Source organism: Engystomops pustulosus, chromosome 5 (assembly GCF_040894005.1).
Source record: "Engystomops pustulosus chromosome 5, aEngPut4.maternal, whole genome shotgun sequence".
NCBI classification, from domain to species: domain Eukaryota; kingdom Metazoa; phylum Chordata; class Amphibia; order Anura; family Leptodactylidae; genus Engystomops; species Engystomops pustulosus.
In genome coordinates, this window is record NC_092415.1 from 140,504,924 (window position 1) to 140,526,488 (window position 21,565).

Here is a 21,565-nt window from a genome sequence, read left to right on the forward strand (position 1 = left end):
TAAGCAAATGGGTTTTTATCTTCTGCCTGTTTCGTGCAAGCTCTTAGTACAGCGCTCTGACCAAGGAATATACTAAAGCCCTGTGGTCTGAGACATGAACTGAATCCACATCACATTTCACTATGCCAAGACAGGGGGAATCCTCAAACACGACAAGGTAAGAAAACTTTATGACCCTTTAGTCAGTGCGAAAAGAACAACTAAGACAGTTCCTCCGGTAATGATAACACTTGCCCCAATAACAAAGATCAGAAACTGCAATGTACTACATTATGCATGATTGCTACCACCATGATGCCACAGAGATTAGTTATTGGCACCTAACATCTGTTCTACCACTCGGCTTTAAACTTGGTCCAGCCTCAGGTGGAATTTTTACATCTTTCCCTTAAGTATGAAATTGTTATAGAAAATGTAAAACTCCCTACAGATGCAGCCTATCAGTGCCTTGTGTCCATCTTTCTATCTGAAATATATATATACGGTCCCCGACTTAAGGACACCCAACTTACAGACAAGCCCTAGTTACAGAAGTACCTCTCCAACCTCTGATGAAGCTCTCTGGATGTTTTACATTAGTCCCAGGTTGCATTGATGAGCTGTAAGGTGTCAGCAATGAAGTTTTATTGATAATCTTTATACCCATAACAGCACAAAATTTTGAAAATTCAATTGTCAAAGAAACAAAAAAAAATTGTCTAGAGCTACAATTATAAACTATAGCTATTCTGACTTATATACAAATTCATATGTATACTGTATTAATTTACTGTGAATACATGTGAATATATATGCAAGCAATTTCACACATATCTAGTTACTTAGTTATATGTAACAACCCTCAGAGATTCCTTTTCAGTGTGTATATTTGGCTTGGTCATGGAGAATAGTCACATTCACAACATCAACAGAAAATATACCCCAATTGTCAACGTTTTATTAAATTCCATATGTACCAATTTTCAACAATTTTACTGTATTTTTCCCTATATATCTGGGATTTTCATATATTTCCCATTTCATGGGAATGGTTACGCTTTCAATATTACTCTATTAAATATTTTATCCTGAGGAATAAAGGATTTGCTTGAATAAACATGATAATAAGGTTGTATCTTATTGCCACATGGTATAGAATGAACTTGTTCTCACTCTCTCTCATGTGCTGAGCTAATCCATTGATCCATCTGCATAAGGATATAAAGATGCACATAGCGTAGGGTTCCTGTTCTGTGAAGTTTGCTCAAATTAGTCGGCAGCTTTGAGATCATATGGGAAAATATGAAGTCTTCACAACATTTTGTTAAATTTATTTGTTTTCCATTACTATAAATTTAAATTGATACTGTTGATTCTCTCTAATGGAACCAGGCCAAATATCTGCTGTGGGACCCATGGACACTAAATGTATAGTCCCACCAAAATCTCCATACAAGCACTGGTATTTGTGTCTTTAACATGTAGATACCATTGATTGGAAGCTCAGCAAGTGCCCACTCCATGACATAGTCAACACAACTACATCATTGTGCCGTCTGGGTCTTTCCACAGCGGCCAAGACACTAGAGCTCAGCCTGTTAATGCCATGGGGTCATTAGGGTAGGTTTAATTATTTAATGTTGGTCCACATTTAAAGGAATGCTGTATTTCAGAGGGCAGGGGGGCACTGTATGCAAATCCATTAGGGCAGTGGTGGCTAACCAATGGCATGGGTGCCAGAGGTGGCACTCAAAGCCCTTTCTGTGGGCACCCAGGCCTTCAAGGTTTCCTCCAGCGGTCCAAAACTATTCTTGGCAACACCTTTTTGGCTGCCGGGATTACACAAGAAGCGGGAAGGTATGGATAGAGATGGATTATGGTTGGAGCTCCTGCTCTGGGTCCCCTGATTCTTCATCTTCAGGGGACCCTGGAAGGAAGCTACAATCCAAATTTTCTTTCTATTTTATTGGTGTCCTCAGAACGCCAATACGATTAAGACTTATGATACAGTTGGGATCAATAGTTTACTGTTTAAATTGTCATCTTGGCACTTTGCCACATAAAAGTAGAGTTTTGGTTGTCTAAAAGGTTTGCCATCACTGCTTTAGGGGGCACTGAATAATGTGCAGGGGAGGGAGTCTGGATATTAATCCATGGGGGGGCACTATATTGGGGATTACTGTAAATATGTATAGAAATGGGGGCACTGTATAGCTGAAGGACTGTATTTAAATTGAGGATAAACACATTTACCCACATTTACTAAAAACAATGTAAACTACACTATGTGCAGTTTACCTGTATAGTGTGCAGAGGGCGCCAGATAATTTCTGGCGCACATTCTGCATGAATCTGGCGCTCCCTACATTGCCCAGACAGAGTGCACCAACTTTTTTTCGGTGCACCTTTAGTACGGGGTGTGCAACACACAATAAATGTGCGATACATAATAAATGTGGCGCATGCCCAATTCAGTGACAAAATTTGTGTTGCTTGAAGAATACTGCAGTCGAGACACAACAGAGTTGTGTGCAACACATATGTGGCGCAGACACTTTTTAAATACCTGTGGAAGCAGTTTGCTCATGAAATAATGTGCAGAGTCTGCCAGGGCACAGGGGCTTTAGTAAATGTCTTCGCCAGTCTTCTCTTCCTTTACTTAATTTCCACGCTAATGCACTGCTCTATTGAAGGTGCGCATCATTATGTCATCACATCAAGTCTGCTGACTATAGAACAATGCATTAATGTGGAAGAGAAGTGAAGGAAGAGAAGACTGCTGCAGGGGAATGTGGAAGGTGAGTATTTTTTATTTTAGAGTTCGGCTGGGAAAGTGGACATTGGAAGCAGAGGGTGGGGGCAGTTAAAGGAAAGGGGACATGGGAGGAAGGCATGATGCAGGAAAGGAAATGTGGAAGGAGCCAACCCTTAAAACCAGAGGATTGGCTCACTCAGGGTCTTACACATAATGGGGCACATTTACTTTCCCAGTCAATGCGTGATCCTCGATACAGACTGTCCGACGAGGATGAACTCTGCCGCAATTCATGAAGATTGTGAGCCTAATATCCTGTATGTGTCGCTTCTCTGTTCAGGTCCGCCGGAGTTCACCATATCCCTCCCGGTGCATGTAAGTGCTTGGCTTCTGACACAATTTTAAAGTTAAACCCACGGCCCACTCCCCAATTTTTGTCCCATGAAAGTCGGTGAGATTGCGCCAAAATCCTCTTTTAAATCCATTTCCCAGCAGCACTGTCCGACGACAGTGTGGTCCACGGGGCCCTTAGTAAATGAGCCTCAATATATGACCCCCCCCCCCCTAGATCCAACAGCAGACAAATCTATTTGGAGCAGACTGAAGCGATCATTTTCAATTCTAATAGGATTATTCACAAATATTATGGTTTATTAGATCTTAATAATTTCTTCTTTACGGAGATTTTTGAACTATTATCGATAGAGTGCTGATCTTTTTGGGCCAACATTACCTTGGGCTCCATGCACACTACCAAATCACAGCTCCCATAGAGGTCTACGCACCCGCTCATGGTGCAATGACCACCTATTTTGAAGATGATTTCCACCCAGCTGGGTGGAAAACACACAGTTGTGTGCATGAAGCCTTAGACTAACACTAACCTGTACACCATATTACTCATCCATCAAAGTATAGACCTCAAAATTCTTAGATCTAAAGTAGATGAAAATGGACGATTTATTTTTTTGGAGGGTATTTTAGAGGGTCTTCGGTGTATCCTTGCATTCGTGTATATCTCTCCACCTTTCTCCCCAGAAGTTATTAAACAATTACTTATCTTCATGGAGAACAGTCCAGATTGCCCTGTATTATCATGTGGAGGCTATAATACTGTGATGAATGGAAAATTAGACAGGAGTTCGTGCGACCCCTCTAAGAGATTGGAGGGGGATTCGCCTTTAAAAAGAATGTGTGATGAAGTTGGGCTGATGGACACGTGGAGAAGGAAGTACATTAATATAACTCTTGTTTCAGTAGTTCATATAAAACAATGTCAAGGATTGATATGGCACTGTGCAATGATACTTGTTTGGAATATATAAATAGGATAAAATATGAGCCAAACAGCTTATCAGACCATTATCTTGTGATGGTCGACCTTAATACAAAGAAAGATAGGAATGGATACAGCTCTCCATTCAGAGTAAATGCACATTGGCTATCGATACTTGACATGGATCAGGAGTTAATGAAGGAAATCAAAGAATTCTGGGATAGGAATAAACAAGCAATGGATATTAGATTGGCTTGGGATACATTGAAGGCCTATATCCGGGGCATCCTATATAATAAAATTCAATGGGAAAAAAAAACTAAAATGATGCAGGGGGATATGTATAAACAGAGAATTCAAATCTGTAGAACTGAATTTAATCTCATGTCCTCTGAGGATAACTTTGGAAAATTAAAAGAGGCCCATAAAGAGTATAATAATTTCCTACTGGATAAGACACATCATGCGGCTATGTTTGCAGGATATAAAAGATTCTATGAAGGTGGGAAAACAGGCAAGACGTTACCAAGGGTTATCAAAAGTCAAGAACCTAACACGGGGATAAGGACAATTCGAAGTAAAAGTGGCCAAATATTTAATGAAACAGGGGAGATACAAGGGGAATTTGTTAATTTCTTTTCAGATTTATATTCCTCCCAAATATCGGTAGGACAAGAAGAAATTAGAAGTTATTTAGAGAGTTTAGGCCTTCCCCGAATAACAGACCAACAGAAGGGACAACTTGATAAACAGATTACTAAAGAAGAGATAGGGGAAGCACTGGACGCGATTTCGGGCAATACTGCCCCAGGTTCCGATGGACTGCCCTTCGAAATTTATCGGGGATGTAGGCAGGTTTTGCTGCCTATCCTCTTGGAGGTTTTAAATTTTTCACTCAGGGAAGGAAAGTTACCGACCTCTATGAGATTGGCCATGATTGCCCTAATATTAAAAAAAAATAAGAATGAGCTTGAGGTTGAGTCTTATTGCCCTATCTCATTATTAAACACCGACGTTAAATTGTTGGCCAAAACATTGGCATTAAGATTGAGGACGGTGGTGGCGGTTATAGTACATTTGGATCAGTCAGGCTTCATCACTGGGAGACATGGGGCTAAGAATTCGGGATTTGAGGTCAACTGGTCAAAATCACATATTCTCCCTTTGGATGACTTTAAAGTGGATGACACTAATGAATTGAATGTTTTAGCAAGAGGAGAATGTATAGAATATCTCGGCATGAAAGTATATAGATAACAATTTGGTCCCTTTAATACAACGGGTGAGGAAAAAAATTGCTATATGGATAAAATTATCACTGTCACAGGTAGATAGAATGGCACTTATAAAGATGATTATTCTTCCCTAGTTGCTGTATATTATTACAGTTACTCCTATTTGGATAAAGAGTAAATTCTTCAAAATCATTGAGAGGTTAATGAATGATCTTATATGGGGAAGGAAGAGGGTAAGAATTAAACTTGAAGTATTTTACAAACCAAAGGGTAAGGGGGGATGGTCTCTTTGGTGGGTGGAACTGATAAATTAGTTATTGGGGAAATAGCACGAGTAGCGGGAATAGACACTAGGAATGGAATAGTTTTATTAGAATCAGGCTGTTTGAATCAATCTGCACTTAGAAGTTTACCAGTATGCAGTTGTTTTCGAAAAACTTGGGAATGGATTAAAAAAAAATATGAAATAAATAATAGCACAAAATTTTCACCATTATGGCAGAACGTAAGATTATAGGAATTAGAGAATTTTCACGGTAGGACTTTTTGGGAACATAAAGGAATCCAATTTATTTCACATATGTTTGTAGATGGTAGTTTAATTCCCTTTGACACAGTAAAAGAATTATATAATATTGATGATACAAACTATTTTTATTATGTTCAATTAGCACATAGAATAAGGAAGTTGAGGGATAAGCAGAGTTTAAGGATAGGGAATCACAATATAATAGATTTTTTGGGAAAAGTTAGAGGGGGGAAAAAATTATTATCCAAAATATATAAATTTATTATAAATAATATAAGGGAACCAGACACACATATAAGTAAAAGAAAATGGGAAAGAGATATTGGAGTGCTATCGGATGAACATTGGACGAACATCTTCCAAAATATGAACATTGTATGCTCAGAAGCAATCAGTCTGATTCAGTTCAAAATAATATATAGCTTGTACTATGCTCCGGCTATGATCAATCGGTTTAAGAGAACAAAGAACGTAAAATGCCCGAAGTGCCAGGAACAAAATGCAGATTTCCTCCACATGATGTGGAACTGTAATGTGGTACTGGAATTCTGGGAGGATATACATATAGAGGTGAGCCGTGTATCAGGACTGACGGTTCCTAAGACACCAGATGTCTTTGTGCTGGGAAATATGTGTGAAATCACTGGTACCTCACATCAGGTTAGATGGCTGGGAATGGCACTACAGGTGGCTCGCTGTATACTGATTTATAATTGGATATCCCTAAAAGACCATCCATGGCAGAATGGCATAAGAGACTAAATAAAATAAAAAATTTTGAAAAAATTAAATATATAGAATTAGGAAAGGAGGAAAGGTGGCAAAAAAGATGGCTAGACAATAATGTAGAGAACTAACTGTGAGGAGGAATTATGTATATATGTATGTGTATGAAAATTTTTTTAAATTTATTTAATTTTTTTTTTTTTCGCTGACTGGGAGGGGTGGGGAGGGAGGGAAAGGAATAGATTAGGAGGATAGAAAAAGTAAGAGGGAATCTGAGGATAAAGAATAGCACTATGAAATATTTATTGTTGTAGTTAAGGTGATTATAAACGAGCTGTATAAGTGAAAGTGTTATGGTTATTTCTGATTATTGAGATGTTCAGATATCAATAATATAAAGTGGATTATTGGAGACGTACAGCATATTTCTAATGTACTAAAAGGTTATTTAACACTGTGTTGATATCTTGTGATATCCCTCGCTTTTGATTAATGTTTTTTGTAATATTTATGGAAAATTTTAATAAAGAAAATTAAAAAAAAAAAAAAACCCTGTACACCATATTGTGTTTTAGGGGGGAAAAAAACTTTACCAACAATGTCCACTATGATACCACCAGTCAGTCAATGGGTCCGCAGAGCGCATTTTCGCCGGGTATCCCGGCGACTTCCGTTTTGCGCTGAATTGCTCCGGGATCTTGGTGCACACACGATCGGATTGTGGCGCATGGGCGACAGAAATCTGCCCCAATGTCTATATTGTCAGTCCCAGTAGCTCTAGAATCAGCCAGGCTTCCCTTAATCTTAGCCAAGCATCAAAATACATCAAAGGTTTAACAGTAGATGGTCTTATGATAGCATTTTTTTTGTTTAACATTAGGATATGTTTCCATGCAACCCCCCATTGTTTTAGGTTAGAATAGAATAATAGCTTTATTAGCCCCATAGGGGAAATTATTAGTGTCACTGTAAAGGCCGCCATGTTGTTACATACAAAAATACAACCTCTGAACTGTATAAATACATCAGGCAGGGATGTATAAACTGGAAGTCCTTGCTTATGATTTTCACTTTTCTACACCAGGATAGACATTCTACAGCAGGATAGTTAATAGTTAACCACTATGTTATTTGCAATTTACCTTGTATACCTATTACATTCTTTGATATTTCAATCATACATATGCCACACATAATATGTACTCGTTGTATTTGCTTACAGTACATCAGTGTACTGTTGAGTAGACACAGAGTAGAGTCAACTTGTAATGTTCTCTCTAGACAATATGGCACAATATCCCACTAGGATAAAGATAGCAACAAATAACATCTTACACAACACAATTGACATTTAAGTTCTATTAAGATTATGTCATGGTTTTAAAAGCAATGGAGTGTGGCAGTCATAACCATGTAAATAAAAATTACAGGTGTAGAAAATGAAAATGAAGACTCCTAACACTTTTGATGTACATACTAAAGGAATCTACACCTGTGTTTACAACCACCATATTTTGCACAGCCACTCAGACTACGTCATAGACTAGTTTTTGAATCAAAAGCGCCCGCGCCTTCCAAAACACACTTATTAATCACCATATACAGGAGCCATTGTCTGCTGCTGCTGTGTCTGTGTGCTCTGAGCTTTGATTGTTTACTATAGGCAATAAGCATAAGACAGCTTATGTGTAAGGTAAGATGGATAGGGATAGAGACAGAGGCAGGGAGAGGGAGAGAGAAAGACAGGCAAGGAGAGTGTGAGAGAGAGACAGGCAGGGAGATTGAGAGAAAGGCAGGGAGTGTGAGTGATAGAGAGAAAGGCAGGGGGAGTGAGTGAGTGACAAAGACACAGACAGGGAGAGTGAGAGAAAGGCAGGGAGAGTGAGTGACAGAGAGGCAGGCAGGGAGAGTCAGTGACAGACACAGGCAGAAAGACAGGCAGGAAGTGGTAGTGAGTGACTGAGAGACAGGTAGGGAGAGTGAGGGACAGAGAGACGGTCAGGGAGAGTAAGAGAAAGGCAAGGCGAGTGAGTGAGTGAATGACAGAGAGACAGGCAGGGAGAGTGAGTAAGTGAATGACAGAGAGATAGGCTGGCAGGGAGGGTGAGTGAGTTAGTAAAAAAGAGACAGGCACGAAGTGGGAGAGTGAATGAGTGAGTAACAGAGAGACAGGCAGGGAGAGTGAGTGAGTGAGAGAGAGGAAGGGAGAGTGAGTGAGAGACAGTCAGGGAGAGTGAGTGACAACGAGACAGGTGGGAATTGTGAGTGAGTGACAGAGACAGTTAGAGGGAGTGAGTCAGAGATAGAGAAATAGAAAGGGAAGGTGGGTGAGTGACAGAGAGACAGACAGAGAGATTGAGTGAGTGACAGAGACATGCAGGGACAGTGAGTGATAAAGAGACTGCAGGAAGAGTTAGTTACAAGAGAGATGGGCAGGCAGGGAGAATAATTGAGTAACAGATAGATGGGCAGGAAAGTGAGTGAGTGACTGAGATACAGGCAGGAGAGTGAGTAACAGAGAAACAGGCAGGGAGAGTGAGTGAGTGACAGAGAGACAGGCAGGGAGAGTGAGAGACAGGCAGGGAGAGTGAGAAAAATGGAGGGTGAGTGAATAACAGAGACACGCAGGAAAAATGAGAGAAAGGCAGGAAGAGTGGGTGAGTAACAGAGAGACAGGCAGGGAGAGTGATTAACAAACAGGCAGGGAGAATGAGTGACAGAGAGAGAGAGACAGGCAGGTAGAGTGAGTAAGTGAAAGACAGGCAGGAGAGTGAGTGACAATGGGACACGTAGGGAGATTGATTGAGAGATAGATAAACAGGCAGGGGGAGTGGGTGAGTGACAGAGGGACAGACAGGGAGAGTGAGTAAAAGAGAGACAGGCAGGGACAGTGAGGGACAAAGAGACATGCAGAGAGAGTGAGTGAGTAAAAGAGAAACAGGCAGGATGTGCCCTCCACCAATGACAAATGTTATATTAACTATATGCACATACATGTCTGCTGAGTCTCTGACAAGGACTGATTAAGCCTGCCATGGGCCCATGGGCTGTATGAATATTATGGGCCTCTACAAATCTTGAAATCACTTCCTGCATATGGTACTAGCATCAAGCTTCTTGGGGAATGTAGGATGGGTCCCTGCTTTCAATCTTCAGTTGCAGGACCTTTAATGGACCATCAAAGGCCTTAAATGGCTCTTTTGTACATATGTATAGAGAGGAAAAACAGATGTAGGAGGATTTCATGGGTAAAGGTTCTTTTCACCATCAAATTTTGTGGGTGTTTTGGATGGAAATAGGCCTCAGGCTCCGGCCCAAACCTCCTATTTTATAATCCACTACTGGTCTCTGACCTCCAACTATCCAGGCTACTGCAATCTCTGACCAACACTTACCTCACACTTGACAGTCCCGACACTCTTTATATCCCTATCTGTGAAGAACTTGTAAATGTGGCACATCCGATTTAAATATGAAATTTCACATCAACTATCTGATTATGCAAAATTACTGACACTTGAGCCTTCCAGCCTGTTTTACTAGCCCGGTAACCCTTTTAATGAGAGAAGGAAGGCTGGCAACAAGCTATTTTGCTCAGTGTGCATATTAAGATCCTGGATTAACAGTAAACTGAATCTTTACCTTTGCAAATACTAAAAAAGCCAAACTATGCTCTGAAAATTAATGTACATTGCCCTTTTTAATAGATTTAAAAGGTTTTTATCCATATGTTTTTTTTTCTGGTGTTTATTGGTTAATTGATATTTTCAATGTGGATGGTGATCTGTGGACGAAAAAAGTTATTGAGACATGGTTTATCCAGACAACAGGCAGAAATCACTTATAGCAAAGTAACGTAAACCTATAAAGGCTCCATGATTTATTCCTTTTTTTGAGCCTTATTTCTGCATTTCCAAACCGGGATCACTGAGATTTATCAAAGTTGTCTTTTTGTGCTTGTGTTTACATAGTTATGCTCGTTAAGATTTATTACACTGGTTTATTAGCTAATGACAATGATGCCTAACAAGGCAAGCTGTCTCTTGGTAAGTAATGGCTAAGATGAGATACATGATAGTTAGATATTGTTGGAACTTGGTTTGAGTTCAGTCTTAATAACTAACTAATGTAGGTGTTATATTGATTCATTCCTCCGTGGCCATCTGGTATTTTAACATTAAGTTGGCATCTTGCTTAGAATATATTATTTTCTTAATTTTGTTAGCTCCACAGTATTGCACAGTGCTGCTGATATTGTTTAAATTAAAAACTGAATGAAACTTGGCAGACCCCATTGATCTTATATGGAGTGCATCAGTTTTCTTTAAGGGTATAAAGTACACATTTAAAGGGGTTTGACCATGAATCGAAAATTCTCAAATTTCAATCCCTTAGTGCTGTTAACACAATAAAGAGGATCGTTAACCCCTTACTTTACAATTTTACTCAGTTTTATTGCAGTTTTAGCAACTACCACTCACAATAGTGATGGTCAGTGTAAGATTCCAGTGTGTGGGCGGGGACTCTCTAAGCAGATACTTCATGATTCCTCTAGTTGTCTATGCTGGATATGTGGTTATCAGGGTACAAGGTTTATATACACTTTCATTTAGCTTCTTAACATTCTACTAGTATCTTACACTTGGAAAGAGAGATGAGACACATCAAAGATGATGAGATGCATATTACACATGACTTTCTCCCCTCTTCTCCCCATTTCATAATGTCAGCTCTACTATATACCTCCCTCCCTCGGCCCTGGATAAAGAGCTTATCTGCCTGTAGCTTTACTCTCCTAATAATGTGTACATGCCAGCAGGGAGTTAGTGTTTGTGTCAGTGTATGTAATATAAGGGTGGGGGCCCCCGCAGGGAGCAGAGGGAGAGGGGAGCTCAGTGAAGCATCAGGCAAGATGACTGCCGACCCTAAAGTCAGTATATCCAGAGTTCAGTCTAGGGGTCTTGTGTATAACAGGACCGATAGAGACTGGTTTGAATTATATCTGTGGAATGCTGTATTTTTGTTAATAACATTGAATTAGAGAAAGTATTGTTTTGCTACCCTGAGTACATTTAAGAAATGTGTCTTCATGGGAATACCCCTTTAATTAAATTCATCTGCCATATACATGCATTTCTTGAATGGCATATTATAAAAACATTTACCTTTGTGAAGATAATTTCCCATTTGTGTAGCAATGCTGAGAGTTTCCCTTAGATATGACCACCCCAGGCCACGGTGACCACAAATGCCCTATTGTGGCACCTGACCACCCGGGTACAACATTCATTACCACAGAATGACTGTGGGATATGCAATAACACCTAGACATATAGGGCCAGATGTATCACTCATTTTTTTCTGTTATTTTTGCTCCTTTTCATACTGGCACACTGTTTTTGCGCCATTTTTGCAGTTAACTGGCAAACTAGCCACGCAGCAAAAGTAACCAGCTTTCCCTCATCTATTCTACCAATCCAGATGTTTTGCTGCGCCTATTGATATTCATCACTTGCGAATTTTCATTTAGGCGCAAAAATGGGTGCAAAAACACTCCAGCCCGAAGGTGGCGTAAACTGAGAAGTAACACTGAGCCCCTTTTCAGAGCAGCTCATTCCCAGCAGCGGAGATCAGCCAGACACTAGAACAGATAATACAGATATTAGATATTCTGCAGACAGGAGCTGTAGACTCTATTTACAGTTCATCATCTTCTATTTACAAAACATTCTGCAAAATTCTCAGCTCAGAGCAAGAGCTGAGAACTTTGCAGAATGTTGCAGATACTACAGACAAGTGTCACCCATGTAATTCTGCACAGTATCCCCCTCAGATACCAGTGTGTCTGAGGGGTATACTGTGCAAAATTACAGGGGTGCAGCAGGAGACCAGCACTGGGGGATCCCCTCCAGGAGAAGCCCCTGCTGAGGAGATCACTGGGTGCAGGGTGTCACACACCTGGGTGCTGTTGTGCATGTTATCTTCATTCCAGGATGTGAGAAAAGCAGAGAGGAGCTTGTAGCAGGATTACATGTAAGTGCCCAAATCTAACATTGTGCCTTAACTGTGCCAAAATTGTGCCTAAACTGTGTTAAATTAAAGTGATTAATAAGAGGCAGGAAATTAACTTATCACAGATGGTTGTAGCTTGTAATAATTCTGGCAAAACAGTGCGCCAGAATTTAGGCGTAACTACTACACTGAGGCGCACAAAAGTGATAAATGTGGCCCATAGTAATCCTTTAGAAGTTTGGTAAATGACTTCACAGCTCACATGGATTTCCCTGCACTTTACAACTTTTACATTGAAGTCCATTTTAAAATACTAATTTATAAGACTCTGTTTTTAGCGGAAACATCTGAATATGGAAAATGTATCTACAATTTACTATAAGACCGTAGGAGTATATTTATTCTATTGTACGGAATTTATCAAATATTTGGTGCTGCATATACATCCCTTAGTAAGGCTCTGGTTGGAGAAACATTGCCTTAACCAGGTACCAATGTTTTTTTTGAAACTTTTTATTTAGCTAAATATTGAGATTATGAAGGTGATCCAATAATCCTTGTGACCTCAAAAGCCTTAGATTCTAAAATATAGTAACTTCAAAAAAAGTTAGAAACAATATTTCAATTTTCCGTCCCCTTTCCACAATTGCACATAACCATAAACAAAATCATAAATAAGTTAGTTATCCTCATTTCCATAAATGGCAGATCTATCAAAATTTATGAATACTGGTATACCTACTAATACAGCAAACATCCTAACGAAATAAAAAATCCAAACATCTAAACCAGTACAATTTCTCTACTCCTAATAATTGGGATAAAAGGTGATCACAGTTAACACAGTTTTCAAAATGTTATCAGTGAAAACAGAAGCTCATCTTGTGCATCACAGTAAAAAAAAGTTTCGGATGCAAATATTTGGTGATATACGGAACATTTTCTTCCAGCTTCCCAGTACATAGCACAGAATATTAGATGGTGCCATTAGGAATTACAATTTGTTGCAGAAAACAAGCCTCTGAAAAAGACAGAAATTTATGACTATGTTAAATTGACACTGAGGGGTTTATTTAATAAGGGTCACGGATTGCACTTTCGTCGGACTGTTCGTCGTTTCCAGGATTTGCACAGCTTTGAAAGGTATTTAAAGGACACCTGTCATCAGGTCTGTGTCACTAGTCCTGTCACCTCTACCTGTTGGAGCAGCTCACAAGGATCCCATCCCAGCCTTTATCTAGTCATTTCATACATTATTCATTGTAAAATCATCTATTTTTTATCATGTAAATGAGGCTGGTCACATGGTCAGAGGCAGTGATGTCACCCCTGTTACCCCTCCCCTCTCCTCCCCCTGCTCATGTCTGTGTGTAATGTATAGTAAAGCATGGCTAGTGTGAGTGCTGTACCTGCTGACATGCTGCATCCTCCTAATATACAGGTGAGAGACACAGACATCAGCTACACATGAATCTGACATGTTCTGCTGTAACATGGCTGCCTGGAGCTGCTGTATCTCCTATACACACACACATGCACACACAGGCTGCAGGGGGTGTGGCCACCAGCACCAGGAAGCACATCATTATACAGCCTCACTCCATTATACAGGCTGTCAGTCAAGCACTGGGGGTGTGGCTGTACCTCCCACTCATGAATAGAGTGGACAGCTTGAATATGCTAATGCTTCATTGGACATTTCACAGGTCATTTGCATACAGCTTTAGGACCTCATTGCTTAGGTTTACAGGCATGTAGAGGGACAATGAAGGGATAGAGGCAATGCTCTCTAATAGCAGTTTATGAAAATATATTTAGTTTAGGGGGGTTATTTTGCATGACGGGTTCTCTTTAACAGGGGTTTTCCGCTGGGATCGTGTCGCACACAATCGTATTTTGGCACAGCAGCGCCAGCTTTCATGCCACAGAAATCGGGGGGGGGGGGGGGGGAGGGGGGTTGTGCTGTCAGATGATCCAACTGATTCGGACTGAGCGCAGGATTTCAGATTCAAATAGTGTCCAAGACAATGCACTTACATACACCAGGAAGAAGAAAATGAATAGACCTGAGCGGGGAAGTGACTCATGCAGGATATCAGGCTCATGATCTTATCATCGGACAATGCACTTTCTGTGAACTCCAGTGGATGGGTAAGTAAGTGTGCCCCATACTGTACTAAGGAATCCTGAAGGATCTCAATTATCACATACACTCACGGGCCACTTTATTAGGTACACCATGCTAGTAACAGGTTGGACCCACTTTTGCCTTCAGAACTGCCTCAATTCTTCGTGGCATAGATTCAACAAGGTGCTGGAAGCATTCCTCAGAGATTTTGGTCCATATTGACATGATGGCATCACACAGTTGCCGCAGATTTGCTGCACATCCATGATGCGAATCTCCCGTTCCACCACATCCCAAAGATGCTCTATTGGATTGAGATCTGGTGACTGTGGAGGCCATTTGAGTACAGTGAACTCATTGTCATGTTCAAGAAACCAGTCTGAGATGATTCCAGCTTTATGACATGGCGTAGTATCCTGCTGAAAGTAGCCATCAGATGTTGGGTACATTGTGGTCATAAAGGGATGGACATGGTCAGCAACAATACTCAGGTAGGCTGTGGCATTGCAACGATGCTCAATTGGTACCAAGGGGCCCAAAGAGTGCCAAGAAAATATTCCCCACACCATGACACCACCACCACAAGCCTGAACCGTTGATACAAGGCAGGATGGATCCATGCTTTCATGTTGTTGACGCCAAATTCTGACCCTTGTGCAAATTGTAGCCTCAGTTTCCTGTTCTTAGCTGAAAGGAGTGGCACCCGGTGTGGTCTTCTGCTGCTGTAGCCCATCTGCCTCAAAGTTCGACGTACTGTGCTCTTCTGCCTACCTTGGTTGTAACGGGTGGCGATTTGAGTCACTGTTGCCTTTCTATCAGCTCGAACCAGTCTGCCCATTCTCCTCTGACCTCTGGCATCAACAAGGCATTTCCGCCCACAGAACTGCCGCTCACTGGATGTTTTTTCTTTTTCTGACCATTCTCTGTAAACCCTAGAGATGGTTGTGCGTCAAAATCCCAGTAGATCAGCAGTTTCTGAAATACTCAGACCAGCCCTTCTGGCACCAACAACCATGCCACGTTCAAAGGCACTCAAATCACCTTTCTTCCCCATACTGATGCTCGGTTTGAACTGCAGGAGATTGTCTTGACCATGTCTACATGCCTAAATGCACTGAGTTGCCACCATGTGATTGGCTGATTAGAAATTAAGTGTTAACGAGCAGTTGGACAGGTGTACCTAATAAAGAGGCCGGTGAGTGTAGCTGCATACTAAAGTTAGGGAGAAATCTGGGGTTTGTAGCAAATTTCATAACCTTCAATGGAAATTAGTATTATATTTATTGTGACATGGATTGCAAAACACAGACATCTTCAAGTGATTCAACACATTTGCCTTCACATATCCATCAAACTTTTAGACGCTTGTCCAGTCAGAGGATATACTTAATACTCATGCATCTTCAGCAAAGAAAGCGCAGATTGTTTATAAAAGATGCCTCCTGAATATTAAGTTTCCACTGCCATTTGCTCGGTTTAATTGTTTTGAAATGCAAATAGCAGAGCATTAATCCAAAAGTAGCATATCCATGGAAACAGCAGAAAAGAAGTTTTGCTACTTCCTTGGGCAAGGGTAATCCTTTTCCCTTTCCTTTATGGCCCTGCCAATTTGTGAAAAGGAGCAATACATTTCTAGTGAGAGTGAATAAAGTAGCTGACCCTTATTATCTGATTTTCCTGACGATTTGGTTTTGTTTATGTAGTCCTGTAATGCTCGGAGCTATTTGATTCTTGGTGCACTGCTTGTCTTATGACACTCTGACTGTGAGGATCTGTGATGCAGTAATAGAAGGAGAGCTAAGCACCCTGTGACTTATTAAGGAAAAGGATTCTTTAGAAGTTACTGTTCGGCCAAGGTTCACCAGCTGGTAAGCATGTATGGAACATTTGTTTTTATGAAAATGTTTGTGAAATTATCTCTGACATAACTGCACCATAACTGGAAATAACCTTGGGTTTTCCGAAGATCATTTGTGAGTAAGTTCATACACGGGGTAAATAAACAATGTCGTTTGTTTTACTTATTTCCTCTTTAGCAGCCAATGGGGGTCATCTATCTTAAAATGTTCTCCTTTTTTCATTTATTTTTGCAACTTTTTGTGCACATTTGATAAATTTGCGACTTTTCAACTCACCTAGCAAAATTAGCTGCACAAGAATTTTTCAGTGTTGTGCCCGATATATCTTTAAAATCCAGATTTGAAGGTATAAAAAAGTCACAATTTTGTCTGCAAATCAAGGTTAAAAAGTCGCAAATAAACTCCAGTCCTGACCATGCGTAGAAAAAACTTTAAAAAAAGTTGAAGAAGAGTATGAGACTTTTGTGCGACTTTTTATTAAATAAATATTTAATAAAAAGTCGCAAAACCCCTCAGCTGCCTGATATATCAACCTCTAAGATAAATCAAACAACTCCAATAGCCAGAAAAAAACAAGAAAAGACACACTCAAATGTCCAGTCTAAAGATAAATGACCTCCAATGTCTCTGCTGCACTACATTCTCCTGTAAAATCTATAAAATATATTCTATCTAGACATTTAAAAAAAGTTATGTATCTTTCTAGTATAGACTCAAAAGTTAGAAGTTGTTAAGTTAGAGTAGACAGTCTTAAATGGTTACTAAGTTTTCAACAAACTTTGTATAAACCAACAGTATAAGCCACTACGTGAAACTTTGTCGTCTCATGTCTCATCAGAGCCAAGTGCTATCATATCCACATATTTTAACTTCCTCCTTCCTTGCCTATGTAGTAAATTCTGGCTCACAAGCAGCAAGAAAGAAGCTCATTGAGGAGATAGATTATATAGACGCTCAGTGGAGGAGGGAGGAGGCACAGGAGCAAAGTCTTCTACGAGGAGCTTAAAGTGAACAGCCACACGCTCACCAACCTAAGATATATACTGCTGCTGGAATATGAAGATTACAAGTCACATAATGCTGAAAAACAGTATTACTCCTGAAAAACATACACTAGAGTGCTGTTTGATGCAAACTTTGATGAATGCTTAGATACATGTTAAAGGGAACCTGTCACCAGGAGTCCTATTTTATCAGGGGACAGAGACAGACATATCAGAGTACTGTATATGCCAAATATGTTTTTAATATTAATCAGGAGTGTCACACCAAATAATTTGGTCTGATAGAAATGGGAAAAGGACATAAAGCGCAAAATTCAAATGTAGGACACCAGGGATAATTTTTAGGGTTGTATTGTGTTTACCTGGAAGAAGTCTTGAGTTTAAGCATATCACAATAAATGTATATATCACAATAGTGCAGCAGAAACCGTGGAAAGAGACGTGGGCATCAACCATGCTGAGCCAGGAGTTATTGGCGAGAAAATTCCAAATTTATTAAATATACAGTTCCGACTTCCATACAAATTCAACTTAAGAACCTACAGAACCTATCTTGTACGTAACCTGCCTGTATATACAAAACCTAGGTTTAGCGCCTTAGTTTTATGTTTACCCATCAGGATGTAAAGATATTATACTTAAATATTAACCGCGTGCCTACTTGTATATATGATTTATTTATAATAGGTTTTTGATATGTTTTGTATATCATTCAATTTTAGATGACAACATCTATACAACCTTGTACTACTATTTTTTTGTATCTCAAATCCAATTCCTTTTTCTTTATTGTTCATACTATGCACATCAGCTGTATGTTTTGACGGATAGTATTCAGGGCCGCACTATCACACTGATCCCCTTGACCATTTGGTACCATGACTTATACATACTTTTAAAAATGGACGCTCACACATGGCTGTATCAAGCTGTTTTTATTCATTTATTGATCTATTGTTATTTAATCAAACCTTATGAAGACTCCAGTACGGAGTTGAAACGGGTTGAAGCTTGAAGATGAACAGTCCTGATGTGGAATTTTCTTGCCAATAACTTAAATATGTTTTTAAAAAATGTCTGTGTTATATGTGTCTTAATTTCAAACACCAAATACCACAGACACTTTTTAAAAACATATTTGGCACATACAGTACTTTGTCTATAATATTCTGTCCCCTGATTCTCTTTAAAGTTTGCCAGATAATAGACCCAATTAAAGTCCTTCTAGTCTTTGCACTTTAACTGTTAGACATTACTAGTATATCTGTCCATCTTGGTCAGTAAGAAATTCTTATTGCGGGTCACATTAGACATTAAGGACCTGAAGGAAGCAGGTCATTTATAAATACTATTAGTGGCAAGATTACTTTCATTACAATTTTATTTATAAAGCCCAATGGGCCACAAAATAAAAATGTTAGTGAAAATTCTTGAAAATTTTGCAATATCCCTTTCTTCCAAGATTTACCCCTTTCCTACTAAGCCACAACAGTGACTGGTTGTATAAGCTTTTGGAGTGTAATGTGAACAGACAGCGAACTCTTTTTTTGGTTCTACAACATTTCAGACTCTATGAGTACACAATGATGATCATGTCCATATAGTTATAATCTTAAAGAGGACCTTTAGCTATCCCCACCTATTTCAATTGTTTGCTTCTCTTTATAGATGACACTCCACTGAATCTGGGGTACAGTTTGAATTTGTTTCTCTAGCCCTCACCTTTCTTGAGCCACTAGTGCCATTAGCTTTGCCTTGTAAAAATCTTATAAGGCTGTCTATAGTAATATAAAATATGTTATCTGCTGCTGACCAAGAGGGACCCATTTCAGGGTTTAAAAAGTCATCAGAGATAATAAATATTTATTGGACAGTGAGCAAGAGTTTGAGTTTTTTTAACACAACTCTTCTCTATCAGCAGGTAAACTCATTTTACTAGTGACGTCTCTGCTACACTTTGTAGTTGCTTTATTTGAATAAAACAAATGGTCTAAAAGTTAACCCTTTAAAGACATTAGGAAAGGTGAAATACTCCTGTCTAACATTTAGACCATGAAAACCTGAAGGGGTTCTCCAGTGACAAACAAGCCCTTATCCATGGTAGGGATACCCATGGATTAGGAGAATAGGGATCCCTTTTACCCCTGTCATACCTTGAGATGAAGAGGGCAGCCAGTCTTGCATGAGTTGGCCGCTTAATTCATCTCTATGGCACTGACGGAGCCAACCACCATACACAGCAATATCCTTCATCGCCATAGAAATTGATAGAGCAGCTGTCACTTGCTTGACCGGCTGTTCTCTTCATCCCGGGGTACAACTGGGGATCAACAGACCCCCGTTTTGTGATCTGGGGTGCTACCCTTAACAGAGACCCCACCAATCATTTAGTTAGCCCCTGCCTTGGGCTAACTTGTTTGTTTTAAACGTCAGCGTAAGGAGTTGTTCTAAAGTGAAATTGTTTTGCAGGCCTCAAGTTTTTTATATTTGCTTAATTTTATTCAATTTCTATTTTCCATGCTTATAGACCTCTAAGGTGTTTGAACCTCTTCATGAGTAAAATATGATGGAGTGCACTCACTTAACTTCATACAAATAAAGAGTGAAAATCCTCAAATTCAGTTCTAGAATAACTGTACAGGCAGTCCCTGGGTCCCAGTGACAATTGTATTTTCAATATTTTGTGCTTTCTTGGGAACCAGGATTATCAATTAAGCTTAATTTCAGACAACTTACAGCTGATCATTGCACCCTGGGACTAAAGTAAAGCATCCAGTAAACTTCACCAGGGGTCACAGTGGGCAGAGAGGTCCGTCTGGAACTAGGAGTTGTTTGTAAGTTGGGTGTCCTTAAGTCAGGGACCGCCTGTATTGTGTCACAAAATGACCAACAAACCTACAAGTCTGTAGTACTATAACAGTTCTTTGTGGATATGGTAAAGTATTTATATTCTCCTGGCTGGGAATAGGTGATAACTAGTTATTTTCTTAATCAAAAATATAAAAGTATTTTTTTGTTTTTAATATTCAAAAAAATATAATTTAATTAAAACAACTATTATTTTTCTTGTCTTTGTTCATTTTTGCAATCAAGGAGGCTCTGCCCGCTTCCTCGCGGCTACTCTTGCTTGCACCCACGAATCAAAACCCTTCCCCCAGCTCTACTTCACTACAATCCAGTTTCAAACTTCCCCGAATGCGGAGTCCGCCTGTTAGTCTGGCATCGGCGTGCATGTCCATGGCCGGCCCTACCGGTTCCCCCTGCAAATGCGTCTGGTTTGTAATGTGAGGAGGCGGGCAGAGCTTGAGTGGATCAGAAAGCTGTCCCACCCTCCTTGACTGCATAAATGAACAACGACAAGAAGAATAAAAGTTGTTTTTATCATACAACAGCAACACAGAGTAACAAGATTAGAAGCATTGAGATGACTGTACAGTGTTCTCTAAGGTACTGTCTGGGGTTTATTTAGCTGATCAGAGGTGACAGGTTCCCTTTAATGAACTCCCCCTATTTTCTTTCAATTTATTGGAGAATATTTACCATCTCAAAACTGTCACCCATTCCTAGCCAGGAGGATATGTATGCTTTACCATGTCCACAAAGAACTATTACTGTAATATATATTGCAGTTAATAAATGTGTAACATGTTCTAAAATTTTCTGCCACAGCCTTTTTATCTGCTTTTGCCTCTGTGTCATATCTAGCTGACCTAAGGGGATCCTCAGGAGCAGTGTGTTAGTAAGCATCTACTGTACATTATTGCTTAGTTCACATCTCAAAGCCACCAATAGCCAGACTCAGGTGAAAGGAAAAGACACACGTCTATACAGTATAATGTAAGTGCTGGAACTCCACAAAGAAAATATCACAAACTTCCTGGTAAATCTAGTTACTGGCAATAACATGTCACAGGGTATTATCAACACTTTATAGGGAAATAGATCATCAATAGAGATGAGCGAGCACTAAAATGCTCGAGTGCTCGTTACTCAAGTCAAACTTTTTCCGATGCTCGAGTGCTCATTTCGAATAACGAACACTAAAGTCAATGGGAGACTCGA

The 21,565-nt window shown here is 39.7% G+C and overlaps 1 protein-coding gene across 5 annotated transcripts in view; it reads left to right on the top strand.

The window, feature by feature from the left end:
- The window catches only part of ITPRID1 (ITPR interacting domain containing 1), a 101,576-nt gene continuing 80,011 nt past the window's right edge, over positions 1-21,565 (top strand). For 2 of the 5 annotated variants that reach the window (XM_072153230.1, XM_072153232.1), the window contains exon 1: positions 16,288-16,516. The gene's annotated coding sequence lies outside the window, so the exon portion shown is untranslated. Of the gene's footprint in view, positions 158-16,287; positions 16,517-21,565 lie in introns of those variants that run through there. The other 3 variants (XM_072153228.1, XM_072153231.1, XM_072153229.1) reach the window with 2 other exon arrangements.